The following is a 15,967-nucleotide window of genomic DNA, read 5'->3' on the forward strand; positions in this document are numbered from 1 at the left end:
ATTCATAAATTATAAATCAGTACATGAATTAAAATAAAAAAACAATAGAATCAATCTATATAAATAGACAGAGCTTCTAACCTTAACAGTGGAGGTTTAGTTGCTCATGGTTTAGAGAGAAAAACTATGATTCAGGTAAACTGTAATTTACATTATCAAAAATGGAATAATATATCCCAGAAGAGAAGTTTCTTTTCTCTTTTATATCTAATCCTAATTAATTTAAAATCTAATTTCTAAAATTAAAATAATATCTTTTCCTATTTTAAAATAAAATTTAAATTTAATCCAGAATTAGTTATAGCAATCAGCATTTTTCTGCATGTGGCGCATGTCACGCGTACACGTCGATGGTCTTCTTTGCGTGTTACGCGTACATGTCAGGTACGCGCACGTGTCGCTGTGCAACTTTCCAAATTACGCGCACACGTCAGGTACGCGCACGCGTCGCTTCTCACTGGTCATCTCCTTCAGCCTTGGCCAAATTGGTGGAATAGGAGTGTGGACTATTATATTATATATTGTTGGAAAGCTCTGGAAGTTAGCTTTCAAACGCCACTGGAATCACATCCATTGGACCTTTGTAGCTCGAGTTATTTAGGTTTGTGTGCAGAGAGTTCAGGGTTGACAGCATCATTCGCCTTCTTCTCTTCTTCTGCAGAAACTCTATCAAATCCAGTCGAATGCTACCTAAAATAAACAGAATTGCACAAGACTCAAAGTAGCATCCATAGTGGGTAAAAGATAATTAATTCTTGATTAAACTCAACAAATTAAATACAAATTCACTAGGAAAAGATAGGAAAGATGCTCACGCATCAACGCACACGCCTGTGCGTCTGCACAGGTGTCCGCACATGACTTCATTAAAAAAGCACATGACATGCAATTTGAGGGCTTTGGAGGCCCATTTTTAAAGTCTCTTAGCTCATATTGGAGGGGGAATGAAGGAAAGAACATAGCATATCATTAGTATAGTTTAGGAGTAGGAGTAGAAGGTTTTTAGTTTTAGTATTCTCTAAGTTTTTTATCATCTCTACTAGGGTTTCTATTAGGGTTTTACATTCAAAGCACCATTTCCATTTTTGATCTTGGATTTTACTAATCTCATTGTAAGTATTCTCTTGTTATTACTCTTTATAGTTACATTGTCATTGCTCTTTCTTCTAATTCAAGTTAAAGTTCAATCTTACGTCCCTTTTGCAATTTCAATTCCTTGTTGATGAATTTGATGTTTGATATTTGTTCTATGCTTTCTTATATTATTCTTATTGATTGAGATCAATTGTTGCTTTTGGTTCCAAGTCTTTTCTCATTTTTCTCATGTTTAAGCTTTTTGCCCACCAAGTGTTTGACAAAATGTCAAACATGATTTTAGGCTAAATTTTTGTCTCTTGGCTTGGGTAAATTGAGCCATTGGGTTCCTAGAGTTGGAATGCCCAATATTTAGTGTCAATTCTCGGATTGTTAATTGTTCTTGTTACCACTAACGCTAAGTTGTTGCTGAGGCAATTAGCAAGCAATTTAGGATTTGTGGGTTAAGAATACTTATGCTCATTTAACTTACCTTCCGATGTGAGGGTTGATCAAGTGAGACTAATCCATCATAATTGTCATAGTTGTGGTTCCAACAAGGAAAGGATCCTTAGCTCACTCCAAGCCAAGACCCCTTTTTATGCTTTCAATCCTTCATATATTGCCATGTTAATCTCTTTCATACTTTACTTGTTTATATTACATAGTCGGTTCTTTAATTTCTTTATTAATTTAATCATTACAATTTTGCATGTTCTTTTATTGCTTTATATGGTCATTTCTTCATTGACAACCCCTTGATCCCTACAACCGGAATTTGCACACTCGTTGCTCTCAAGTGATTCCTTGGGAGACGACCCGAGAGTCAAATACTCTTGGTTTTAAATTGGTTTTGATTTGTGACACATCTTGTGAACTTCCAATTTGACCGGTGACCAATTGTTGGGTTGGGAACTATACTTACAGCGCCAATTCTAATTTTGAGAAAAATTCCTAACCCGCTTTCGGTTGTCGTCAAATTTTGGCGCCGTTGCCGGGAAATTCACTTTAAGTGCAATGAGTGCTGTGATTTTGGTTGTATAAATATGTGAATAGTGTAAATAGTTGATTTTTGGTTTGCTACTTGGCATTAATTGTAGATACTACTTTCCTTTTTTTAGTTAGTTTTAGTAATTGTAGATTGTTAAGTTAGTTCTTGTTTACTTGCCCACTTTTGTTTTGCTTTTCATAATTGCATGCTTTTATTGTCTCCTCAGTTCACGATCACTTTCAGACCCGAGCTTGGCCACTTTGATCCAAAAATTGAAAGAACTTTAACTCGTATAAGTCAAGCTCGCCGCCAGCTAGCTTTTGTGAATAGTGAATCAGGTTCCCTTGAGGATCACTCCCATTCACTATCACCGCCAATCCGTGACCATTATTCTTCAATCAACAAGGAGACTCTATATTCATCTGTGGAGAGTACTGAATTATCTTTGAGTGACTTTAGGTGACACCGTCATGGTGGACCCACCTCGAAGGATCACCTTGAAGGAAGCCGGAGCTCCCGATCTTAACTTGCAACCGCTTCAGATTTTATGTCCGGCCTTGGACCCAAATTTCGAGCTTAAGTCCGGCATAATTAACTTGCTCCCCAAATACAATGGACTACCTAGGGAAGATCCTCTGAAGCACCTTAAGGATTTCCAATTTGCATGTGCAACTGCGAGAAGACATGGGGCGGATGAAGCTGCGGTGTTGGTCTTCGCTTTCCCTTTCTCTTTGGAGGGAAAAGCGAAGGAGTGGTTTTATACTCAGCCGGGTGAAGTTAGATCCAATTGGGACTTATTGCGAAAAGAATTTTTGGAAAAGTTATACCCTCCCCAGAAAACAGACAAGCTGCCAAGAGAGATCTCTACTGGAAAAGATTCAAGAAGTTGTTGGAGGCTTGCCCTCACCACCGGATTGATGAGTTAGTTCCGATCAGTTATTTCTGTCAAGGAATGTACCACGAAGACAAGCTTCTCCTAGATGCCGCGAGTGGAGGGTCATTGACAAAAAACAAGACCGATGCAGAAGCATGTGAAGTTATATCGGATCTAGCGGACTCAACTCAACACTCAAGGGCAAGGAGTCCACAACCAAAAGCCTTGCGTGAGGTTTCTCCCTCCAGAGATGCAATTTTAACTAAGACCCTCGATGAGATGACGATTTTGTTGAGGCAAATCACCCAAGGGCAACAAATCCCTCAAGCTTTGATAAATGCTCCACCCCAACCTCCACGGATAGAAGGACCATCAAGGATATGTAGTGTTTGTGCTTGTAATACTTATTACACCGATGAGTGCCCTCAAATTCAAGAGGACACTACATTGGCGGTTGCTAACCCTTACCCGCAAAGACCCAATTACAACCAAGGATCCTACCCACAAGGAGGTAATCAAAACCAAGGGTGGAGAGATAACTCAAACCAAAGGTGGAACCAAGCTCCTCAAGCTCAACCTAACCAAAATGCTCAAGTCTACTACCATAAACACCCACAAGGTCAACCACAATACCATCAACCATACCAGCAACCCTCACAACCTCAACCTCAAGTGAAGTATCAACATCCAAATAGTAGATCCAATCCTTCTCAAGTTAACCAAGCCCCTCCTTCCAATCAATCCCACATGAATGACACAATTCACACTTTCATGCAAGAACAAAGAGAGTTCCATAAGAAACAAGATGCTTACATGGCTAGAATAGCCGAAGCCCTTACCCGTTTAACTCTCCCTCCTCAAACTACACAAAGCACCCAACAAGCTTCAACCTCAAGTAGTTTGCCCTCCCAACCTCAACCCAATCCTAAAGGAAGCATAAATGCCATTACTCTTAGAAGTGGTACTAAGTTGGATAAGAATGTGGCTATACCTTCAAAGTTGAGTGAGGAAGTAAACAATGAGGAGGTAGAAGATGAAGTGGAGATGATGAAGGGTGAAGAAGAAAATATTGACAAAGGTGAGGCAGAACCACCAAAGGTCAAGGAGCCTAAGAGAAAGACCTTGCTTGAAGAGCCTTTGCCGATTCCATTCCCAACTCTGGCCAAGAAAGCGAAGAAACAAGAAGATTTTGACCCCACTGTGGTGGAAGTTTTTGAGAAAGTTGAAGTTACTGTCCCTCTCTTTCAAGCCATTCAACAAGTGCCGAAATATGCCAAGTTTCTCAAGGATGTTTGCACTCACAAAGACAAGCTTGGCAACCTCAAAAGAAAGCCGGTAGATGATTCTATCTCTTCTTTACTTCTCGAAAAATGCAATGATCCCGGCCCATGTTTGGTGACTTGTTTGATTAGTGAGATTAAGTTCATGGACTGTATGTGTGATTTGGGGGCATGTGTGAGTATCACGCCACTCCCCATCTATGAAAGATTGAACTTATCTCCCCTAAAGAGGTCCGATGCGAGGTTTGTATTAGCCGACAAGAGTATTGTGTCAGTTGTGGGGATTGCAGAGAATGTCATAGTTAATATTCAAGGATTGCTCTTTCCAGTTGATTTTTACATTTTGGAGACTCCTCCCATTGACTCAACAAAGCCATCATCAATACTCCTTAGAAGACCATTCTTGAAGACGGCCCGTTTCAGGCTAGATGCACACTCGGGAGTCTATTCTTTTGAGTCGGATGGCAAGTTAGTCAAGTTCACTTTGGAGGAGTCCAACAAGCCCATCCTTGAAGCTTACTCTATTTTTGGGTGCGACATAGTTGAAGACGAAGTGAGTGAAGATGGCAAGGAGTAAGGAAAAGAGGATAGTGCCAAGAAGTCAAATTCAAAGGATCATTGACGTTGGAATTTTTGCTAGTAAAGAATTTTATAAAAATATAGTCGCGTTGTAAGTATAGATTCTAAACCAACAGAAAATCCCTTCATACAAACACTTGGTTGTCACAAGTAACAAACCCAATAAAAATAATTAACTGAAGTATTCAAACCTCGGGTCGTCTTCTCAATGAATTGCAGGGAGGTGTGTTTTATTATTGGTTATGGAAAATAGTGTTTTGGGTTTTGAAAAGGGTTTTTTTTAGCAGAAGAATTAGATTGCAAGAATTAATAAATTAATAACTAATAAAACTCTTGGCAAGGCATGAAAATTAGAAGTCCTATCCCAGTTATCCTTATCAATGGTGATGAGAATTATGTTTTTACTCCCACTTAGTTAACCTTTACTAAATAAAGGAAGGTCAAGTGGACTAATCAGTTTGATCCTCAGGTCCTAGTCAATTCCTAAGGAAAGACTAGAGTTATTGGAATGCGATTCGATTAGCGAAAATAACAATTATCAATCACGATGAGTTTGATAACTCAAGAGTCTCTAATTAATCAACCAAAGCCAAAAGGGGAAAATAAATCATAAATAGAGCAAAACAATCATGGGTCTGAAATACTTCAAATTATATTAAATAGAAAATTAGATTGAACATAGAATTCCATAATCCAAATTGGCAACATCAAGTAATCAACTAAAGTAATAAATAAAAGTAGAAAATAAATTAAAGGAACATTGTACCTGTGGTTTAAAGAAATATTCCTAATTTCTAAAAATCCTAATCCTAATCCTAAGAGAGAGGAGAGAACCTCTCTCCCTAAAAACTACATCTAATCCTCCAGCTATCTATGAATGAATCGTCCTTATGATTGGATGGACTCCTCCATTTATAATCCTTCAATCTGTGTTCTCTGGGCTTGGATCTGGGTCAAAAGGGGCCCATAAATCGCTGGAAACGAGATCTGCAAATTCTGCAGATCGCGCACGTCACGCGTCTGCGTGGGTCACACGGTCGCGTCATCTAGAGTGTTGCTCTTCCACACGGTCGCGTCAGTCATGCGCCCGTGTCAGTTGTATTTCGCAAGTCACGCGTTCGCCTTATCCATGCGCTCGCGTCGATCCCCTTTTGCGCGAACCACGCGTTCGCGTCGCCTATGCGGACGCGTCACTGCCAGTTTCTCTAAAATTCCAATTTATGCTTTCTTTCCATTTTTGTATGTTTCCTTTCCATCCTTTAAGTCATTCCTGCCCTATAAAACCTGAAAGTACTCAACACACAAATCACGGCATCGAATGGTAATAAAGGGTAATTAAAATAATTACTTTTAAAGTATAGAAAACATGTATTTCACATATATCATATAATAAGGAAGGGAAAGCAAAACTATGCAATTTCCATATGAATAAGTAGGTGAAGAGTTGATAAATCATTCAATTTAGGCACAAGATTTATCATAAAATAGTGGTTTATGAATCATACTCAACCAAAACAAGCCAAAGAGCTAGAGATTTTCCTCCTTGGGGAAATTTCTAAGTGATCAAGGAAGCCATGCAAGTCCAACTTAAGACTCTAAACCAAAGTGCTTGGTGGGAGACACCCCACCATGGTGACATTTTCCAATTCTATCTCTTGTTTATAGCTTTTTGAACTATTTGTTTTCTTGTGATACAATGATTAGCTTAGGTTTGTTTGATAATTTTGAGTTGTATAAGTTGAATTACTTGTGGACTATAAATTTGTGCTTGTTTGAATGATTTGGGGTTGTTATGTTGTTATGCTAAGGTTGGGAACTGTTCCGTGGGTTACCTGAAACTGTAGGTTGATCTCGTTCGAGATCTTCTGTGTGGGTCGGAGCTGTTGTTGTCCGATTTGTGGGACTTGGTGATGGTGCTGATCTTTCGTCCCCGGAGGGTGGGGGGTACCTGCAAGGGACTCCGATGCTTAAGTTAGCAAGGATATTAAGCAGGTATTGAGTAGAATCAGAGTATGAGTTATACCTGGGTGCTCCAGTGTATTTATAATAGTGTAGAGTGACCTTCAAAGATAAGATAAGTTAGTTATCTTATCTTATCTTTATCTTATCTTCGAGTGAGGTCATCTTATCTTTCAAGGGAACCGCCCTTCTCTCTGTAGGCTTGGGCTGCCCTTGGGTTCGGGTCGTGTTCCTCTATTTGGGCCCTTTATTGGGCTTTCCTGGTAGTTTGGCCGAGCTCTTTAGGAAGAGGTCAGATTGTCTGACCTGAAGAGGTCGGTCGCTTTGTTTGTAGAACATCCCGGGTCGAACAACTCGACCTAGGGTATGAACAGTGCCCCTGCTCGAGCTCGGTCTTTCTTTTTGAGGTCGAGTCTTTAGTTTTAAGACTTCGATCCTTCTTTGCTAAAGCCGAACTCAAGCATTTTGTCGATTTCTTTTTGTAGAGTTCTCCTTCTTTTGAATGCGGAACGTTTCTGTTTCGTTTCCTCTGAAAGTGCATGCTTCTGCGTTTAGTGCCCTAGCCTTGGGAATGTGCGAGGGTTTTTAATGCCCCATTAATTGGTTTTTGATGCTCCGTTTCTCTTGGCTTTTATTTTGAACTTTACTCTCAAGAAACGTTTTCTCTCCTCATCTGTTTTTGCTGTGACTTCTCTTTTTTCTCCTCTCCTTCTGTTTTCTTTTGAAAACCTACATTCCTTGGTGTTTCTTCTTGCAACGTTTGTTCGGTGACTGTAAGTTCTTTTGACGGCGATTCTCTAACCTGCTCGTCTTCAACCCTCTTGCGTATTCTTCTCCTTTCTTAGGTTGGTTTTGCTTTCCCCTCACCGTTTACTTCTGCTGTGTTGTGTTTTGATTTTGAAGCTTTAATTTTGACTAAGTGCATGTTGGGAAGCTTGAATTTTTGTTGCGCCTGGTTTGTTACTGTGATGCATGCTTTTTCCCTTTTGACCTTATATATGCTTCTGAGTGTATTTCTTGGTTTGGCTCTTTAGGGCTTTGTATGCTTTTGCCGATTCCTGAACTGTTGTAGCCTTTTTGGTGACTCGTTTGATCTTTTTCGCATTTGTTTTTCTTGGAAAGGGTTTCTGTTGAGACATTAGTCTTGTAGATTTTCCTGAACCTTTATTCCCTGATTGCCTCCAAAGGATGCCTCTGGACCTTGGGTTGTGTCCTGGGGTTTTCCTTTTTATCTGCTGTACCACGCTGGAATGTGCTGTGCGAGTTGTTTTGATTTCGTCTGGGATGTCTTTGCCTTTTTAGTAACCCAATCTTTTTCTTGCTTTGTAGGATTAGTTGACCATGTCTTCCCGAAAAAACATTGTCGAGGCGTCTTCTGAGGTTCCCGAAGGGATGTCTGATTGGCTAGACTCTCTTGTTTTGCTGTGTGTTTCTTTAGTTGATTCAGAATTTTGTGCGACACTTAGAAAGCATCATCGTATCTGTAGTAGAGCGGATCAGGAGGTCAATTATGAGTTGGTAGCACCCGATTCTGGTGATAGAGTCTGCTTTCCAGCCCTGATCCAAGGGGAGCGTCCCTTCTTCTATGCTTATGACTTCTTTTTTAGCCAAATGAACATCACCTTTCCTTTTACTTCTTTTGAAACCGACTTGTTATGGTCTTGTAATGTAGCCCCTTCACAGCTCCATCCGAATTCATGGGGCTTCATAAAGATTTTTCAGCTTGTTTGTCAAGAATTTGGTGTTACACCTTCTCAAACTTTTTTTCTGTATCTTTTTGTGTTGACCAAACCTGGGACTACCAAGAAGAAAGCTTCTTGGATTTATTTTAGGTCTGCCCAGGGACACAAGGTCTTTTCCATATATGATGAATCTTTCCGGGATTTTAAGAACTACTTCTTTAAGGTCCGAGCTGTTGAAGGAGCCCGACCTTTCTTTCTGGATGAAAATAATGAGCCCTGCTTTCCCTTAGAGTGGTAGAGGAATGTAGTGGTATCCCGATATACTTGGGAGATGTTGAGCGAGGTCGAGCAGTCCTTTGTGAGTGTTTTGGAGGATATTTGGGGAGAACCTCCCCATTTGGATACTAAAAAGTCTTTGGGAGATCCGTCCCTTATTCGAACTGCTTTGGGTACTGCCTTGATATATCTTGTTATCTTTGTTTTTCTCCTGTTTTTCTTCCTGGCGTGATAAATTGTTGTTTTTCATTTTGCAGAGATGGCCAAGAATAATGATGCCATGAAGGCCTTCAAGAAGGCAAGGAAAGCTACTGTGGCTCAAAACATCTCGGCCCGGGCTGATGGGGAAGGAGCTTCCCAAGCTCCTTTAAAGCTGTTCCGAGGGTTACCTGAAACTGGAGGTCGATCTCGGACGAGATCTTCTGTACTGGTTGGTGCTATCGTGTCTGGCTGGTGGGAGACAGCCGAAGCTGTCGTGTCCGACTTGTTGGACTGGCTGCACTGCTGATCCTTCGTCACCGGAGGGTGGGGGGTACCTGCAAGAGACTCCGATGCTTAAGTTAGCATGGGTATTAAACAGGTATTGAGTAGAATCACAGTATGAGTTATACCTGGGTGCTCCAGTGTATTTATAATGGTGAGATGTGGCCTCCTGTGGATTAGATAAGTTAGTTATCTTATCTGCTCTTTATCTTTGAGTGAGGTCATCTTATCTTTAGGGGAACCGCCTTTATCTTTCTAGGCTTTGGCTGCCTTTAGATTGGCTGTGTTCCTTCGTTTTGGGCCTGCTTTGGGCTCCTTTGGCGATTTGGCCGAGTTCTTTGAGAAGAGGTCGGATATTGGCCGAGCTCTTTGAGAAGAGGTCAGATAGTCTGACCTGAAGAGGTCGGTCAGCTTGTCGCTAAACATCCCGGGTCGGACAGCTTGACCCAGGGTATGAACAGTGCCCCTGCTTGAGTTTGATCTTTCCGTGAGATCGTGTTTTTCAGAGCTTCGATCTCTTTGGAAGTCGTGCTCAAGCATATGTCTGGCTTGTTTCTTCATTGCTTTGCAATCTTTGCAGATTTTCTAGAGGTTTGGTACTTCATAGTCCAACCTCTTTTGAGTGGTAGTGCGGGTTTTCTACCCTTGCCTTCTGGATCACGCCTTGCTTTAAGTTTGTGTTGACAACCTTCTGCTTTGGGAAAGTTATCCTTGCGGCTTGATATCCGAGCTTTTAGTGACTTGTCCCATGACTTTTTAGTGTTCTTTATATAGAACCTTTTTTAGTCTTGGATGATGTTCGTAGCCCTATTTGAGATTGTGCCTTTTTTGAGTGGAGTTGTATCCCTTTTGGCTAAGCACATTTGAGCCTTAAGTTGTTTCCCAACCTTTTGGCTTGTTCTTTTTTGAAGTCGTACTTGCGCCTCTTTTTTATCTAACGTCGACCTGTATGACTTTGCCCCTGCTTGAGTTCGATCTTTCCGTGAGATCGTGCTTTTCAGAGATTTGATCTCTTTGGGGAAGTCGTGCTCAAGCATCTTGTCTTCGGTCGATTTTGAGTAGTTTCTCCTTGTGCAAGTCTGGTATTGCCCCTTTTTACTTTGAGAGGTCTTTTCAGCCTTCTTCTGACTTGTTTGTCTTCATTGCTCGGGCTTTTTAGTCATAATCCAACAACTGTTCCGATGGGAAACCTTTTTATAGTCTGTTTGGATGACTTTATAGCGCCGTTTTGATTTGTGCTTTTGCCTTTTAAGTAGTGTCTTTTTGCAAGACTTTGTACTTTTTAGCAAATCATTTCTGGCCTTCCTCTAGCCATTTCGAGATGTTTTTTTCCCCTTTGTGGATCTTTGCAGAGTGTCGCTACTTCGTTGTCCGACCTCTCTTGATCACTTCTGGTTTCGTCCACTTTTTGTTTGGTCGAGGTGGTCCTTGGGGCTAACTTGTCCGACGACTTTTTAGTATTCTCGTAGAATACTTTTTAGTCAGTCTGAACAATTTTAATAACCTTGTCGTGAAGCCGTGGCTTTTTGGGCGGAGCTATGTCCGTTTTAGCGCACGTTTTTGTTAGTCCGACTTCTTCTTGTCGGTCCAAGCTGTAGCTTTCGTTGGTCCGACTTCTTTTTGTCGGTCCAAGCAGCAGCTTTCGTTGGTCCGACTTCTTCTTGTCGGTCCAAGCTGTAGCTTTCGTTGGTCCGACTTCTTCTCGTCGATCCAATCTGTCGCTTTAATTGGCTCGGGCTGACTTCTTCATGTCGGGTCCTTCTAAGTTATTTTTGTAATCCTCTTTCTTGGACCTTTGTCAGGTCTCTTTCAGGGATTACTTTTATAACTTGTCCGTTGTAGGAGACCGACTTCTTTATGTCGATCTCTTCTAAGTTATTTTGTAATCCTCTTTCTTGGACCTTTGTCAGGTCTCTTTCAGGGATTACTTTTATAACTCTTTGGTAGTAGGAGTCCGACTTCGTTATGTCGGTCACTTCCTAAGTTATTTTTGTAATCCTCTTTCTTGGATCTTTGTCATATCTCTTTCAGGTACTACTTGTATAACTTTTTAGTGGTAGGAGTCCGACTTGGTTACGTCGGTCTCCTTTAAGTTATTTTTTGTAGTCCTGTTTCTTGGATCTTTGTCAGATCTCTTTCAGGGACTACTTGTATAACTTTTTAGTGGTAGGAGTCCGACTTGGTTACGTCGGTCTCCTTTAAGTTATTTTTTGTAGTCCTCTTTCTTGGATCTTTGTCAGATCTCTTTCAGGGACTACTTGTATAACTTTTTGTTTTGGGCTGACTTTGTTATGTCAGGCCCTTCTAAGTTAAAGTAATCCTCTTTAATAGGGTTGGCCAGACCTCTTTCCAGGGTTTACTTATAACTTGGGTTGACTTGGTCCGACTTTTGAATGTCGGCCAGTCTTTAAGTTATTATTTTAGCTATCCGTAAGACCTCGTCAGGTTCTTTTTTAGATCACTTTCGATAACTTCTTACATTATTCTGTGTTCATCTTTGCCGATTTGTAGAAAGTGGTTGTCATCTCTAGATCGTCCTTTGGGTGAATCGCGTTTTCACCTTTATTGGACGGTTGTCTTTATCGTGATCGTGCAGTGAAATTGTTTTTCACTTTCTGCCGATCTGTTGCTTTATAATCGGGCGATGAACTCTGCTTTCACTTTTTTGCCGACCTTGTCAAAATCGGGCGATGAATTCTGGTTTCATCTTTCCCGACTTTTATCATGATCGGGCGGTGAATTTGGTTTTCACCCTGCCGACCTTGTCGTGATCCGGCAGTGAAATTTGCGTTTCAGATTAATGCGTCTTGGTATAGCAGTGAATTTTGTTTTAACTTTGTCAAAATCAAATGATGAATTCAATTTTCATCGTGGTCGGGCGGTGAAGTTGGTTTTCACCTTGCCGACTTGTCGCTTTGTAATCGGACGATGAGTTTGGTTTTCATCTTGCTGACTTTGTCGTGATCGGGCGGTGATTTTGGTGTTTCACCTTGCCGACCTGCCGTAGTCGGGCGTCTTGGTAGGAAACTTTTTAAGGAATCTACAATCTTTTAAACAATAATATAAAGATAAGAGTGAGTACATGTTAGTACTTACCTTTCTAGGTCGGGCAATCTTTTTGGATCTCGGCCTGGCGCCCTTTTTAGATTGCAGGCATGCCATGACCTTGGTAGCTCTTGCCCTTCAAGTTTGGACAGTCTGTAGCAACTTTTCCCCAGTTCTTCTGAACAACTTGGTATGGTCCTTTCTAGTTGGCTGCTAGCTTTCCTTCTCCAGGTCGAGTTGTTCCGATATCATTTCGGATTAGGATGAGGTTGTTGTTGGCAAAGCTTTGCTGTACTACCTTCTGATTGTATCTTGAGGCCATTCGATGTTTTAACGCCTCTTCCTTGATCGGAGCTCTCTCTCGGACTCTTGGAAGTAGGTCGAGTTCTTTCCTTTGGATTTGGGAGTTGACCTCTTCATTGTAGAAGATCATTCTGGGGGATCCTTCTTTGATCTCTACTGGGATCATTGCCTCCATTCCGTAAATCAATCGGAAGGGTGATTCCCCCGTGGTGAAGTGTGGAGTTGTCTGATATACCCATAGGACTTGTGAGAGCTCTTTAGCCCAAGCTACCTTTGCGTCCTGTAGCCTCCATTTTAACCCGGCTAGTATGACCTTATTGGCAGCTTTTGCTTGTCCATTAGCTTGTAGGTGTTCTACGGATGTGAATTGGTGCTTTATTTTCAAGTCAGCTATCAACTTTCTAAAGTCTGCGTCTGTGAATTGAGTGTCATTGTCTGTGGTGATGGAGTAAGGAACCCCACACCTTGTAATATTATTTTTGTACAAGAATTTCTGACTTCTTTGAGCAGTGGCATTAGCTAGGGGCTCTGCCTCAATCCATTTTGTGAAGTAATCCACCCCTACAATGAGGAACATGACTTGTCCCGATCCTTGGGGAAGGGGTCCGAGGAGGTCGAGTCCCTATTCTGCGAACGGCCAAGGTGATGTTACATTGGTGAGTTCCTCTGGTGGGGCAATGTAGAAGCTAACATGCTTTTGATATAAAGCTTTAACTTTGTATTTGGGTTTTTGCTCTCTTGTTGCCTCCAAAGGGTGCCCCTGGACTTTCGTGTGAGTCCTGGGGTTTCTCTTTTACTGTTGTATCTGACACTTGATGTTTTACTGTTATTGTCCGAGTTGTTTCCTTATTTGTCCGAGTTGTTTGGTAATAACTCCATGGTTGACCTATGTCTTCTTTGAAAAAATATTGCTGAGATGTCTACTAAGATCCTGGACGGCATGTCTGATTGACTGGATTTTATAGTTTTAATGCGTGTTACTGTGGCTGACCTTGAGTTCTGTGTGCGACTTAGGAGGTTCCGTAGAATGAGTTGGTGTCGCCGGACCCCGAGGAGAGGGTTTGTTTTTCTTCCTTGTTGTGGTCTTGTAATGTGGCCTGATGAGGCTTCTGTTATTGCCCCCTGGTTTGGTGTTGGCTAGTTTTGAAAATGCATCAGCTCGGGCATTCTGCTCCCGAGGTATGTGTCAGACTTCATATTCCCCGAAATGTCCGAGCTCTTTTTTGTTTTTGTCCAGGGTCCCCCAAATTGTCCGAGTTGTTCTCTGGTTTTGTCCAGGGTCCCCCGAATTGTCCGAGCTATTTTTTCATGGTGGGATCCCCAGCTTGGTTGCTCCCTTCTATTTGTGAGGTGACTACTTGTGAATCACTGGACACGGTAAGCTCCTACCTTCTTAGCTAGCCTTAACCCAGCCAGTAGTGCCTCGTATTCAGCTTGGTTATTTAGCTTGATTTGGCTTCCCTGATTGCTTTCTATAATTACGCCTGCACCACTCCCGGTTTTGTTTGAAGAGTCGTCCATGTAGAGTTTTCATTTTGTAGGATTTCCCGGGGTGTCAGTGTACTCTATAATAAAGTCGGCCAGATACTGTGATTTGATGGCTATCTGAGCTTTATGTCGAAGATCGATTTCGGATAACTTGACTGCCCACTGTAGAATTCTTCCTGCTAAGTCTGTTTTCTGTAGGATGCCTTCTATGGGCTGGTTGGTCCAAACTCTGATAGTGTGAGCTTGAAAGTATGGGTGAAGTCATCGAGAGGTGAGTATGAGGGCGTAGGCGAACTGCTCTATCTCTTGATAGTTTAGTTCGGCCCCTTGTAGAGCCTTGATGATGAAGTAGACGGGTTGTTGCCCACTTTTGTCTTCTTTAACTAGTGATGAGGCTATTGCCAGACTTCCCACTACGAGGTATAATATGAGCTTTTCACTTTCCCTTGGTTGGGTAAGAATGGGTGGTTGCCCCAAGAATTTTCAAAATCTCGGAAGGCTTGTTTGCACCCCGTAGTCCTATTCAAACCTCTCTCCCTTCCTTGATATACCTCTTTGAGGTGTCCTTTGTGAGATGATTTAGAGATCCTTCCTCCTGCGAATCCTCCATGAACATGTCTCTCAGGGGTGTGAGGTGGACGTTCAACTCGTTCGACCTCTTTGGTGTGAAATGTTCGACTTGTCTGACCTCTTTGGTGTGAGCAATTTGGCCGACCACTTTGGTGTGAGATGGACCTTCAACTTTGTCCGACCTCTTTGGTGTGAGGTGGACCTTCAACTCGTCCGACCTCTTTGGTGTGAGGTGGACCTTCAACTTGTCCGACCACTTTGGTGTGAGGTGGACCTTCAACTTTGTCCGACCTCTTTGGTGTAAGGTGGACCTTCAACTTTGTCCGACCTCTTTGGTGTGAGGTGGACCTTCAACTTGTCCGACCTCTTTGGTGTGAGGTGGACTTTCAACGCGTCCGATCTCTTTGGTGTGAGGTGGACCTTCAACGCGTCCGACCTCTTTTGTTTTTGATTGGGCGAGTTGATGGGATCTTCTCAGTGTTGCATATTTCTCGGTAGACATCCACAACAGACACCCGAAGGGGATGTAATTGTGGTATTTTCTAGGCTTCTCTCCATGTTGATCTTTTTTTTTTCTTGGACTCTTTATCCTTATCCCGAGAGGAGTAGGACTGTTTGATTTTTTAGATCTCTCCTAGTTGAGAGTTTTCCTCCATGTTGATGTACTTCTCTGCTCGTTTAGAGATGTTTGGGTGCTTCCTAGATATTGAATGGCTAAAAGGTCCTTCTCGTAGACCATTGATGAGGCCCCTGATAGCTGCTTCTGTTGGCAGACTTTGTATGCCCATACATGTTTTGTTGAATCTTTCCATGTTGTTGTGAAGGCTCTCTCGATCTCCTTGCTTGATCCCTAATAGGCTCGGTGCATGTTTGGCTTTGTCCTTCTGGATGGAGAATAACGGATTGCATCTGAGGCCTCCATGAAATATATCCTGCTTCTGAAATTGCTAAGATGATGGCTTGGATCTGATGTGCCGTCGTCTGGGGTCATGTCTGGAGCTTTGAAGTCCTTTGGGACCTTTAGCTTTCATGATCTCTTTGGTGAATGGATCTTGGTCCTTGCAGGAGCTATCCTCATGAGAGGATCGATTAGCTTTGGCCTTGAGATCGACTTCGAGTTTTAGGAGTTTGTCCTCCAATTCCCGGCGTCGCTTTATCTCCCTTTGTAGGTCTTTCTCTTTTTCACGTCGATGTTGGGCTTCTTTCTCAAGTTGCTCCAATCGATTTTGAAGTGCTTCTATTACTCCTGAATTTGATGAATTTTTGTCTCCGTTGGTTTCTGGAGTATCTTTGAGTATCGTGTCCACGTTTTTATGCGACGTTCTGTCTTCCAAACCTGAATCGTGGTCGTTGTCATGGTCAT

The sequence above is a fragment of the Arachis hypogaea genome, chromosome 3, assembly GCF_003086295.3.
Source record: "Arachis hypogaea cultivar Tifrunner chromosome 3, arahy.Tifrunner.gnm2.J5K5, whole genome shotgun sequence".
Lineage (NCBI taxonomy): Eukaryota > Viridiplantae > Streptophyta > Magnoliopsida > Fabales > Fabaceae > Arachis > Arachis hypogaea.